The sequence below is a fragment of the Gopherus evgoodei genome, chromosome 5 (genome assembly GCF_007399415.2).
Source record: "Gopherus evgoodei ecotype Sinaloan lineage chromosome 5, rGopEvg1_v1.p, whole genome shotgun sequence".
Lineage (NCBI taxonomy): Eukaryota > Metazoa > Chordata > Testudines > Testudinidae > Gopherus > Gopherus evgoodei.
In genome coordinates, this window is record NC_044326.1 from 70,244,872 (window position 1) to 70,258,036 (window position 13,165).

The window sequence follows — 13,165 nt, forward strand, 5'->3', positions numbered from 1 at the left end:
GCCTTATTCAAAAAGAATACAAATCAAAGCACTCCAGCACTTATATTCATGCAAATACCAAAGAAAAGAAACCATATAACTTACTATCTGATCTCTTTGTCCTTACACTTAGAAACAGAAGATTAGAAAACAGAACTACTTCTCCAAAGCTCAGAGAAATCAGGCAGACAGAAAACAAAGACCTCAGACACACAATTCCCTCCACCCAAAGTTGAAAAAAATCCGGTTTCCTGATTGGTCCTCTGGTCAGGTGCTTCAGGTGAAAGAGACATTAACCCTTAGCTATCTGTTTATGACACGCCCCCCAAATTGCAGACAGTGGGGAAGCTCACTGGCGGCGATTTCCTTCTAGAACTTGAAAATAAACAGATTAATACAACACATGCACCTTTACATATACTACTAAGTATATAACTAACAGACTTTTACATTTTAAGAACACTTTTTAACTACTGGATTCTGGGAAACTCTCACGGGAGAGTGCATCAGCAACTTTGTTAGAAGCTCCTGTGATGTGTTGAATTTCAAAATCAAAATCTTGGAGAGCTAAACTCCAACGAAGAAGTTTCTTGTTGTTCCCCTTGGCAGTATGAAGCCACTTTAGTGCAGCATGGTCAGTTTGTAGTTTGAACCGTCGTCCCCAAACATATGGGCGTAGCTTTTCCAGGGCGTACACAATGGCATGGCATTCCTTTTCACTGACTGACCAGTGACTTTCCCTCTCAGACAGTTTCTTGCTGAGAAACACGACAGGATGGAAGTTGTGATCTGTTGCTTCCTGCATGAGCACTGCTCCTATACCACGCTCAGATGCATCTGTGGTTACTAGGAATGGCTTGTCAAAGTCCGGGGCCCTGAGCACAGGGTCAGACATGAGCATCGCCTTAAGCTGGGTAAAGGCCTTTTGACACTCATCAGTCCACTTAACGGCATTTGGCTGGGTCTTTTTGGTCAGGTCGGTCAATGGGGCAGCGATTTGGCTGTAGTGTGGTACAAATCGCCTGTAGTATCCGGCCAAGCCTAAGAAGGATTGGACCTGTTTCTTTGACCTTGGGACAGGCCACTTTTGGATAGCATCCACCTTGGCCTGTAGGGGGTTTATGGTTCCTCGACCCACCTGGTGCCCCAGGTAAGTCACTCTGTTTTGGCCTATTTGACACTTTTTCGCCTTAACAGTTAGTCCTGCCTGCCTGATGCGCTCAAAGACCTTTTCCAGGTGTAGTAGGTGTTCGGGCCAGGAGTCTGAAAAAATGGCCACATCATCGAGGTAGGCAACTGCAAATTCTCCCAGTCCAGCTAGTAGACCATCTACCAGCCTCTGGAAGGTGGCGGGTGCATTTCGAAGGCCGAAAGGAAGGACATTGAATTCATACACCCCCGCATGGGTGACGAATGCTGACCTCTCCTTGGCAGGTTCATCTAGCGGTACTTGCCAGTACCCCTTGGTTAAGTCTATTGTAGAGATGAACTGGGCACGTCCCAACTTCTCCAATAGCTCATCGGTGCGTGGCATTGGATAATTGTCCGGACGAGTTATCGCAGTTAGCTTACGGTAGTCCACGCAAAAGCGTATTTCCCCATCTGGTTTGGGTACCAGAACCACTGGAGATGCCCATGCACTGGTAGATGAGCGGATTATACCCATCTGTAGCATGTTCTGGATCTCCCGTTCTATAGCAGCTTGGGCATGAGGAGACACCCGGTAGGGTGGGGTTCTGATTGGGTGAGCATTACCTGTATCAATGGAGTGGTATGCCCGTTCAGTCCGTCCTGGGGTGGCTGAGAACAATGGGGCGAAGCTAGTGCACAGCTCCTTAATTTGTTGCCGCTGCAGACGTTCCAGGGTGGTTGAGAGGTTCACCTCTTCCACGCCACCGTCTTTTTTCCCGTCGTAGTAGACACCGTCAGGCCACTCAGCATCATCTCCCTGGACTGTAAACTGACAAACCTGTAAATCTCTGGAATAGAAAGGCTTGAGAGAATTAACATGGTACACTTTAGGCTTTAGTGAGGAATTGGGAAATGCTATGAGGTAGTTTACAGTTCCCAGGCGCTCTTGGACCGTGAATGGCCCTTCCCATGATGCTTCCATCTTATGGGCCTGTTGCGCCTTCAAGACCATAACCTGGTCTCCTACCCTGAAAGAACGTTCTCTGGCATGTCTGTCATACCAGGCCTTTTGCTCTTTCTGAGCATCCTTTAGGTTCTCTCTAGCAAGGGCTAAAGAGTGTTGGAGGGTGCTTTGTAGGTTGCTTACAAAGTCCAGAATGTTAGTTCCTGGAGAAGGCGTAAACCCCTCCCATTGCTGCTTCACCAACTGTAATGGCCCCTTAACCTTGTGACCATACACAAGTTCAAATGGTGAAAACTCTAAACTGGGATGTGGTACAGCCCTGTAGGCAAACAGCAACTGCTGCAACACTAGGTCCCAATTATTGGAGAATTCGTTGATGAATTTTCGTATCATGGCCCCCAAAGTTCCATTGAACCTCTCCACCAGGCCATTGGTTTGATGGTGGTACGGGGTGGCAACCAAGTGATTCACCCCATGAGTTTCCCACAGTTTTTCCATGGTCCCTGCCAGGAAATTAGACCCTGAATCTGTAAGGATGTCGGAGGGCCAACCTACCCTGGCAAAGATGTCTGTTAGGGCCAGGCACACAGTGTTAGCCCTGGTGTTGCCTAGAGCGACTGCTTCTGGCCATCGGGTAGCAAAGTCCACTAAAGTCAGTACGTACTGCTTTCCTCTGGGCGTCTTTTTTGGGAAAGGGCCCAGAATATCCACAGCTACTCGCTGAAATGGGACCTCAATTATGGGGAGTGGCTGGAGAGGGGCCTTGACCTGGTCTTGAGGCTTACCCACTCTTTGGCATACCTCACAAGACCGGACATACTTGGCAACATCCTTGCCCATCCCCTCCCAGTGGAAGGACTTCCCCAAGCGGTCCTTGGTTCTGTTCACCCCAGCATGGCCACTGGGATGATCATGGGCTAAGCTTAAGAGCTTCCCCCCGGTACTTAGTTGGAACCACCAACTGTTTTTGCGGCTGCCATTCTTCCCGGTGTCCACCAGAAAGAATTTCCTTGTATAAAAGTCCTTGGTCTATAACAAACCGGGATCGATTAGAAGAGCTGAGAGGCGGTGGGGTGCTCTGGGCCGCCGCCCACACTTTCTGAAGGCTGTCATCTGCTTCCTGCTCAGTCTGGAACTGTTCCCTTGAGGCTGGGGTCACCAGTTCTTCCTCAGACTGTGGACTTGGGCTTGGTCCCTCTGGAAGCGATGTAGGTGATGGGGTTGTTTCCGTTGCTGGTGAACCGCTCTCCGCTGGTGCACCTGAGGGTATTTCAGGCTCTGGCTGAGCCTTTTGGGTATGGCTGTCTTTTGCTTCGGCCAGTTCTGGCTTGCTGGCGCCCTCTGGCGTTGCGGTTGAAGATGTGGTTGCACTTGCTGGTGCTGGTTGCTGTTCCAGTTCCGGGCCTGGGACTGGAGATGCGGTGGCTGTTTCAGTGGTAGGCATGGAATCCGGGTCCACTACCTCTGTCTGGGTCTCTGGTAACACAGACGGGGCCTCTGTGGATGGCTCAGGAACAGGAATGGGTCTGGAAGCTTGCCTGGTTTGGCTACGTGTAACCATTCCCACTCTCTTGGCCCGCCTCACCTGGTTGGCCAAGTCTTCCCCCAGTAGCATGGGGATAGGATAATTGTCATAGACTGCAAAAGTCCACATTCCTGACCAGCCTTTGTACTGGACAGGCAGTTGAGCTGTAGGCAAGTCTACAGCTTGTGACATGAAGGGGTAAATTGTAACTTTGGCCTTTGGGTTGATGAATTTGAGGTCAACGAAGGATTGGTGGATAGCTGACACTTGTGCCCCCGTGTCTCTCCACGCAGTAACCTTCTTTCCGCCCACTCTCAAATTTTCCCTTCGCTCCAAGGGTATTTGAAAGGCATCCGGGCCTGGGGATCTTTGGTGTGATGGTGGTGTAATGAATTGCACTCGCATGGTGTTCTTGGGACAGTTGGCCTTGATATGTCCCAGTTCATTACACTTAAAGCATCTTCCATCTGATGGGTCACTGGGCCGAGGTGCGTTACTGGAGACTGGTGAGGTGGAAGGGTAGGGTGTTTGTGGCTTTACTTGGGTGGTATGTGGGGTCTTTGGCTGTCCTCGGTTGTAGGGTTTATGGTCTGTGTGCCCCCTGGGGTAATCGTTCCCCTTGACAGTAGCTTTCTTGCTTTCTGCCAGTTCCATCCATTTGGCTCCAATCTCCCCCGCCTCAGCGAGATCTTTGGGTTTTCCATCTTGTATGTACCGTGTGATGTCATCAGGAACACCATCCAAGAACTGCTCCATTTGTATGAGGAGGTTCAGTTCTTCCAAGGTTTGAATGTTGTTTCCTGTTATCCAGGCCTCATAGTTTTTTGCAATGTAGTAGGCGTGTTTGGGAAATGACACCTCTGGTTTCCACTTTTGGGTTCTGAAACGCCGATGGGCATGATCTGGGGTTATCCCCATCCTGTATCTGGCCTTGGTTTGAAAAAGTTTATAGTCATTCATTTGCCGCTTAGGCATTTCAGCTGCCACCTCTGCTAAAGGTCCACTGAGTTGTGGCCTTAATTCTACCATGTACTGGACTTCGGGGATGCTGTACCCAAGACAGGCTCTTTCAAAATTTTCCAAGAAGGCCTCGGTGTCATCACCTGCCTTGTAGGTGGGAAATTTCCTGTGCTGTGGAGCAATAATTGGCGCCGGGTTGTTAGGGTTGGCTGGCACATGCAGCCCAGCTTTTGCCAACTCCAGTTCATGTTTTCTCTGTTTTTCCCTCTCTTCATACTCTTTTTGTTGTTTTTCCATTTCTTTTTGTTGTTTTTCCATTTCTTTTTGTTGTTTTTCCATTTCTTTTTGGTGTTTTTCCATGTCTCGGCGGTGAGCCAACTCTTCTTCTGCTTGTTTCCTTCGGTAGGCCACCTCTTCTTCTTCTAGTTTTCTTTTGTGTGCTGCCTCTTTGGCTGCCTGTTCTCTTTGGTAGGCTGCCTGTTCTTCTCTTTCTTTCATCTCCATGTCTTTTTGTTTTATTTCCAGCTGTCGCCTGTGTTCAGCCTCTCTGAATTGGTCTTCCGCCTCAATTTTTGCCTTGGTAGACATGGTTCCTGTTTTCTTGTGTTGAGGTGCCCTCCGGTGTTTCTCCTCTGAACTGCAGGCTCTCTGTTGCCTCCTGAAGTCTGCCTAGCAACAGTGCCTTTAGCTAATCTTCAATGTTAAGTAAACCTGAAAAACCACTTTATTTGCATTTATATAGTGCTGGTATGACTCTCAATGGGAGTGCTATTGTGTGACAAAAGACTCGTGATAGCACCTTAACGACTTCTTGCTTAACATGCAAGCCACAAACTGCCAGAGAGAGCAGAAAAAAAAATTCTCTCTGGTTCCCTTTTAAAACCAAACTGTTTCTCTCTGCTAAAAAGCCCTTAGCAGAGAAAAGAAAAATATAATATTCCTACTGGCTTCTGGATTCTGTCTATCTCCCACCCGCTGCCACCATGTAATAACCTTAGTCCCAGATCTGGACCTTAGCGTCCAAAATATGGGGGTTAGCATGAAAACCTCCAAGCTTAGCTACCAGCTTGGACCTGGTACTTGCTGCCACCACCCAAAAAATTAGAGTGTTTTGGGGCACTCTGGTCCCCCTGAAAAACCTTCCCTGGGGACCCCAAGACCCAAATCCCTTGAGTCTCACAACAAAGGGAAATAATCCTTTTTCCCTTCCCCCCCTCCAGGTGCTCCTGGAGAGATACACAGACACAAGCTCTGTGAATCCAAACAGAGTGACTCCCCCTCTCTGTTCCCAGTCCTGGAAACAAAAGCACTTTCCTCTTCACCCAGAGGGAATGCAAAATCAGGCTAGCCACTTCAACACACACAGATCTCCCCTGATTTCTTCCTCCCACCAATTCCCTGGTGAGTACAGACTCAATTTCCCTGAAGTAAAGAAAAACTCCAACAGGTCTTAAAAGAAAGCTTATATAAAAAAGAAAGAAAAAATACAAATGGTCTCTCTGTATTAAGATGACGAATACAGGGTCAATTGCTTAAAAAGAATATTGAATAAACAGCCTTATTCAAAAAGAATACAAATCAAAGCACTCCAGCACTTATATTCATGCAAATACCAAAGAAAAGAAACCATATAACTTACTATCTGATCTCTTTGTCCTTACACTTAGAAACAGAAGATTAGAAAACAGAACTACTTCTCCAAAGCTCAGAGAAATCAGGCAGACAGAAAACAAAGACCTCAGACACACAATTCCCTCCACCCAAAGTTGAAAAAAATCCGGTTTCCTGATTGGTCCTCTGGTCAGGTGCTTCAGGTGAAAGAGACATTAACCCTTAGCTATCTGTTTATGACAATCATTCGCCAGACTGTCCTGTGTGGTAAATTGTCTGAGGACTTAAAAAATACAGTGGATATTGTGATGAGAACTACATACGCTCAACTTCTAGCTTGCAACATTGTCTTTTTAAGGCTGTTTTAAAATACATTTCAAAAGAATACACAGTGACCTGGTGCAGCACAACCATGTTCATTAGTTAAGTACGGGGTGCGTGTTAGAGAGGTTTTGTGCATTTCAAAAAGAAATAATGAATATATTTCAAACCTCAAGACCAACAAGGTTTGGGAGTTCTTGGAATTTATAAATGATGTTCCCGCTAAGTCACAGGTAGCTTTGCTCTGCAATATTACTGGTCACTTGAATTCCCTCAACTTGCAGCTCCAAGGCCATGTAAGCAGTGCCAGAGATCTGTTTGGAAAAGTGCATGCCTTTCAGAGGAATCTTGAAATCTTTCAGACAGACTTAACAGGAAAGGTATTGCACTTTCCCACATTGCATGTTGTTGCTACAGGTGAAACTTCAGTGAAAATGATTCAAGAATTCCTAAACATTGTGATCAAAAAAGTTTTAAATAGCCATTTGACAATTTTAAAATTCCAAAACATTTGCTTTTTTTGTCCGTGATCCATTTGTTCACTCTGCCAATGGACCTTGCCCTTCTGAAGCAAAGAATTTTATAGATTCAGCTGATGAAGGTACCTTTCAATTAGAAATTGTAAGGCTCAAGAGTTCAGATGTCTTGAAGGCAAAATTTGGAGAAGTGGGATTTTGTGATTTCTGGACTCAATATGCTGAGCAGTTTCAGAATAGTCAGAATCTAACTATGTGTCTTTTAATGATGTTCAGATCAACATACCTCTGTGAATCTGGGTTTTCTACTGTGAACATTATAAAAAACAAACACCGCAATTGCCTAACAGATGATCATCTTCACCAGTGCATGCATCTGGCCCTTACCCCCTACACACCACTCTTCACAAAGCTTTCCAGAGATCATTAATGTCACCTCTCCCATTAGAGAATGCCACAAACACAGGTAATCAAAGGCACCAACTCTGAGAGTTCCTGGAGAGTACTCGACCCCCGCTCCGTCCCAAGCCCTGCCCCACTCCACCACTTCCCTCAAGCCCCTGCTCCCGCACGCCTCTTCCCACCCCACCCTGCCTCTTCCCACCCCATTCCACCCCCTTCCCTGCCTCTTCCTGCCCCCACTCCTCCCTCTACCCCCCCCCAGCGCCTCCTGCACGCTCTGAAGCACCCATGGAGTCGGTGCCTATGCAGGTGATAATGCTGATTTACAAACTTTGTTAAAAGATAGAAACACTAATACTTAAGTTGCAATCATCCATTATTTTTATTTATTGGCAGGTGACTTTTTTAATTATTATTTTGTCAGCCTTCTGCACAAACAGCCTGCCTCTTAGCCTAAATTTCTCAAATCAGCCTGCAGGTAGATCTATCTGAGTATCACTGATGTAGTCATATCATATGATATCATATGATAACATTCTTTCCATTCCACTGGACCACTAATATTGTATTTGAGTAAGTCTTGGAACACTGTTGAATTTCCAGAAGACTACAAAAAAGCTATTGTTGTGCCAATATTTAGAAAGGGTAAATGGGATGACCTGGGTAATTCTAGGCCTGTCAGTCTGACATCAGTCCAGAGCAAGATAATGGAGCAGCTGATATCAGACTTCATTAATAAAGAATTAAAGGAAGATAATATAATTAATGCCAATCAACATGGGTTTATGGAATAGAGATCCCATCAAACTAACTTGATATCTTTTTTAAATAAGATTACAAGTTTGATTGATAAAGGTAACGGTGTTGATGTAATATACTAAGACTTCTGAAAGCCATTTGACTGGGTACCGCCTGACACTTTGAGTAAAAAATGAAAATGATATAAAATAAACATGGTATGCATTAAAAGGATTAAAGGCTGGCTAACTGATAGGTCTCAACATGTAAATATAAACAGGGGATTATCATTGAAAGGTGCTTTTTTAATGGGGTTTCACAAGGATTGGTTCTTGGCCCTATGCTATTTACATTTTTATCAATGACCTGGAAGAAAACATAAAATTATCACAGATAAAGTTTGCAGATGATACAAAAATTGTGGGAGCAGTAAATAATGAAGAGGAGGGTGACTGATGCAGTGTGATATGGACTACTTGGTAAACTGGGCTCAAGCAAACAATGTGTTTTAACATGGCTAAATATAAATTCATACATCTAGGAACAAAGAATGTGGGACATACAGGAGAAGGAAACTATCCTGGGAAGCAGTTACTCTGAAAAAGATTTTGGAGTCATGATGAATAATCAGCTGAACATGAACTCCCAGTGCAATGCTATGGCCAAAAGGGCTAATACAATCCTTGTTGCATAAAAAGGGGAATCTCAAGTAGGAGTAGAGTACAGTGGTTATTTTACTTCTGTATTTGTCACTGGTGCAACAGCTGGTGGAATGCTGTGTCCAGTTCCGGTGCCCACAGTTCAGGAAGGATGCTGATAAATTGGAGAAGGTTCAAAGAAGAGCCATGAGAATGATTAAAGAATTAGAACATACACCTAATAGTGATAGACTCAAGAAGTTCAATCTGTTTAGTTTAATAAAGAGGTTAAAGGGTGACTTGATTACAGTTACAAATATTTAACAATGGGTTCTTCAACCTAACACACAGTGGGACAACACGATCCATTGTCTGGAAGTTGAAGCTAGATAAATTCAGACAGGAAATAAACTGTAATTTTTTTTTGACAGAAAGAACAATTAACCTTTGGAATAACTTATCAAGGGTCATGGTGGATTTAAATCAAGGAACAATGGTTCCTTCTGGCCTTGGAATCTATGAATCTATGCTTAAATTTTTGTTTTTTCAATTTTCTTGTTTTTAAAAAGCATGGGACATTACACACACTAGCCTGGCCCCCACATTAAAAGAACATTAAAACCACTGGGGTTGACTCAGGTTCTGTCTGTATCTCTGCAGCACCTCTGCCTCATTTGTTGCAGAAGTTAGAAGGCATGTAGTGAATGAGGCAGGGGATTGCAGGAAGATAGGAAATGGACTTGTGGCAATGATAGATGAATGCCACTCTGGAGAATTGGATTCTGCCACAGAGTTCCTATGTGATGCTAGGCAAGTCAAAACACTATAATTTTCACAATTGGCCACTGTGTTTTCCTCATTTTCTTGGTACCTGACGTAAGAGGTCTGATTAGCAGAAGTGCTGAGCATTCACAACAAAACTGAAGTCAATGGGAGCAATGTTTTGAACATGAAGTGATATAAAATGTTAAGTATTATGGAAAAATCAAGCCATAAATATCTCAAATTGGACACCCAAAATTAGTTGACATTTTTGGCTTTCATGTCTGTGCATCAGTTCTCCATGTGTAAAATGAGAATAATAATACCACTCCCTCTTACAGGGGTGTGTGAAGATCTATTCCTTAATGTTTGTAAAGAACAAAAATACTACTTTGAAAGCACCATAGAAAAGCAATAATTCTATACTGAGTTCATGGCATAGAGTAAATAATACCTGGAGCCACAGACTGAATGACAAATATAAAAAGAAATACTGAATACCTACCCATTCAGAGAACACTTTCCATCCTGTGCATTGAATAAGGCAGTGGTTCTGTGGCAAAACCACTATATGATCACTGTAACTAAAGACAATCATAATGCATTTGCACAAGGAATCCACATTAAGGTTGAATAGGCAACCTTAATTCTGGGATTTCCTAACTATTGGGTGCTTGATTTTGGGACCTTAATGTCCCTTGAACACAGGATTGATTGTTTTGCATGTGTAAGTATTATTAAAAAAAGGAAAGAGGGAAGAGAGAGAGAGAGAGAGAGAGAGAGAGTGCAAGCATGCACATATTAACCATGTGTTTTTGGAATGACAGTAATGTACATTGATAGCATTCCTGACACAAACTGCCTTTTGCTAAGCATAACTTAAAAAATAATAATATAGCCATGGTGTTTTATACATAATTCCCTAAATTTATCATTAAAAAACCTTTGGTGGGAAAAGAAGGTAGAATAATTCATATGCTGTCACAATACTCTGCTACCACTGCTGAATTTTGTTTGGAATAATATGGCCTTAATGCCCCCATCTCCTGTTGAATTGCTCAGACTGGTAGTAGATTAGAGTAGAGAGAGGTGCCAGTATTATCTGTGTTAGTGCTCCAGAGGTCACACTACACTAACAAGACTGCCCCAGTCAGGGATGACAGAATCCAGCTGTTCGATTTTGGGCTGGGCCTTCAGCTGAGTTAGACGGATCCACTTAATGCCAGGGATGTGTCTCCGAAGATTAAGTATTCTAACTAGTTACTTTCCACCTCTGGAAAAAGTGTCTGGCTCATCATTATTGTCCTCTTTTTAAAACGGGCCTGTAGTATATGGGAAACCATCTACCTCTTTAACCTTGTGAACCTTAGTACTCTTATTTTGAATGTAGAGAACAAAGTTGTGGCTTCTACCTAAAAGTGATCTAATGCACCACTGAAACACAAGGTTAATATCTAATTTTAAGAATGTCATATATTTAAGAACATAAAAGGGGGTTCATCTAAAATGTTCTATATCACATAGCCTCCAGGATATCAGCAGTGAGTCAGAATTTAAACCTACATGAGGGGGTTGCACTAGCACATATGAAATCATTTTAAAGTGTTGTAACAATATACTATGAAAAGCTTGCTTCCTTAAAAAGAGGCCTAATATAAAATGCGCCTTTGAAAGAGATAGGGTTGAGCATGTTATTTATTACTTTACGGTTTGGAATACCCTTCTAGAAACTTTTACCCTATTAGTTTTTTGTACGTTCTCTTGTGATTTTTATTAACAGGGCCCAAGCCAGCCTGGCTCTGCCCTACTTGCTGCTGACTTGTTTGTGTATAAGCATCACCAATGAAGTCAGCATGGTTCTGAGACTGGAGATTTTTTGGCTGGCCAGCAGAGGGTACTAGAGTTTTCTAATGACTTTGCAGCTCAAGAGCAAAACAATTGTAAGGTCCAAATGTACCTGTTTTTTAAAATCTCTTAGTGGCAATGATTGCTTTTTTTAAAAAAAAGTCTCACATCACAGTGGCCAGGATTGGCCCAAAGTATTCACCCATTTAAACTGTAAAATGTATTTTTGAAGAAGCTTTGTCCCTTTCAGAAGAAAAAGATGGGGTAATAATGATACTTGGACTCTTTGGGATAATGTGCTACTAGAGCAGGGGCTGGCAACCTTTCAGAAGCGGTGTGCTGAGTCTTCACTTATTCACTCTAATTTGAGGTTTCGCATGCCAGTAATACATTTTAACGTTTTTAGAAGGTCTCTTTCTATAAGTCTATAATATATAACTAAACTATTGTTATATGTAAAATAAATAAGATTTTTAAAATGTTTAAGAAGCTTCATTTAAAATTAAATTAAAATGCAGAGTTCCCCAGACCAGTGGCCAGGACCCAGGCAGTGTGAGTGCCACTGAAAATCGGCTCGCGTGCCGCCTTTGGCTCGCGTGCCATAGATTGCCTATCCCGTACTAGAGTGTCAACTAGAGAAAAGGAGCAGAGTCTCAAGTTTCAACACAAAATTTGTGAATCCCTTGGGATCTCTGTTGAAGTGAACAGAAGACTGAGATTTCAGACCACCACCTCTTGTGGTTTTGAGAAAAGGTGCTCCTTTTCACTAGCTAGCATTTGTGAATTTATAGAAAGTTCTGTTTCAGAAACCCCTATGGTTCACATTACTGTTCCTTATTAATGTGCAGCATTATCGGCATTTCTTCTCAGCCAAATGCTGAGCTTTGCACAGGTATATGACACTTGAGAGATCAATAACCCCTCCTCCCAGAATAGAATACTCAATAGATTACCTGTAGATCATAAAATAAATAACCCCACAAAAGGGGAAAATAGTATTGTTTGTGTAGTTAAGAAGTATAAAGAAGGTCTAAAGGGTGGTGGTAGGGCTTCATGGACCATTTTGAAGGGTTTGTTTTCCCTGTTAGTTTATTACAAGAAAAATTCAAAATTGGTCTCTTCTGTTTTTCCTGGAAGTTTCTGTGATACCTGGACAACTAATAGGATTAGAGCCGCAAGAACCAATAAAATAAAATCTGAGCAATTAAGAGGGAAGAGAATTCAAATATTTTAGTAATAGAAGGGACTATATCACTATAGTCTAATGTCCTGCATAGATCAGAGACTTTCAACCAGTAATTCCCACACTGTATTCAAGAAAAATATGGTTGAATTATAGGATAAGCTTTAGAATGTCATCTGGTCTCAATTTAAAGATTCTGCATAAAATTTTCACTCCTAAGTGCCTAAATCCTCTTAAAAATTGGACTTAGAAACCTAAATCACTTGAGCACTTTTTTTTTTTTAAACACCATACCTCTTGGTAAATTGTTAAAATTTTTTTTCTTATTTCCAGGTTAATGCTGCTTAAAAGTTGTGTTGTGTTTTTACCTATGAACTCTGATGGCATGAAGATAGCAAAAACAGAAAAGCAGCAATTTTTCACTTTTTGCAGAATATTAAAAAAAAACTGAGTAAAAATCAGGAACACACTGAACTAAATGCTTCTGAGTTAGCATTTCCTAGAAAAAGAGATTCTTAAACAGAGCGGTGCCAGATTCTGTGGCCTATTTGTATAGTCGTAATGGATATGTAAGCCCCAAGCAATAATGTTAGCAGGCTGTGCACCAGGGCATCCAATTTTGAGGCTGAC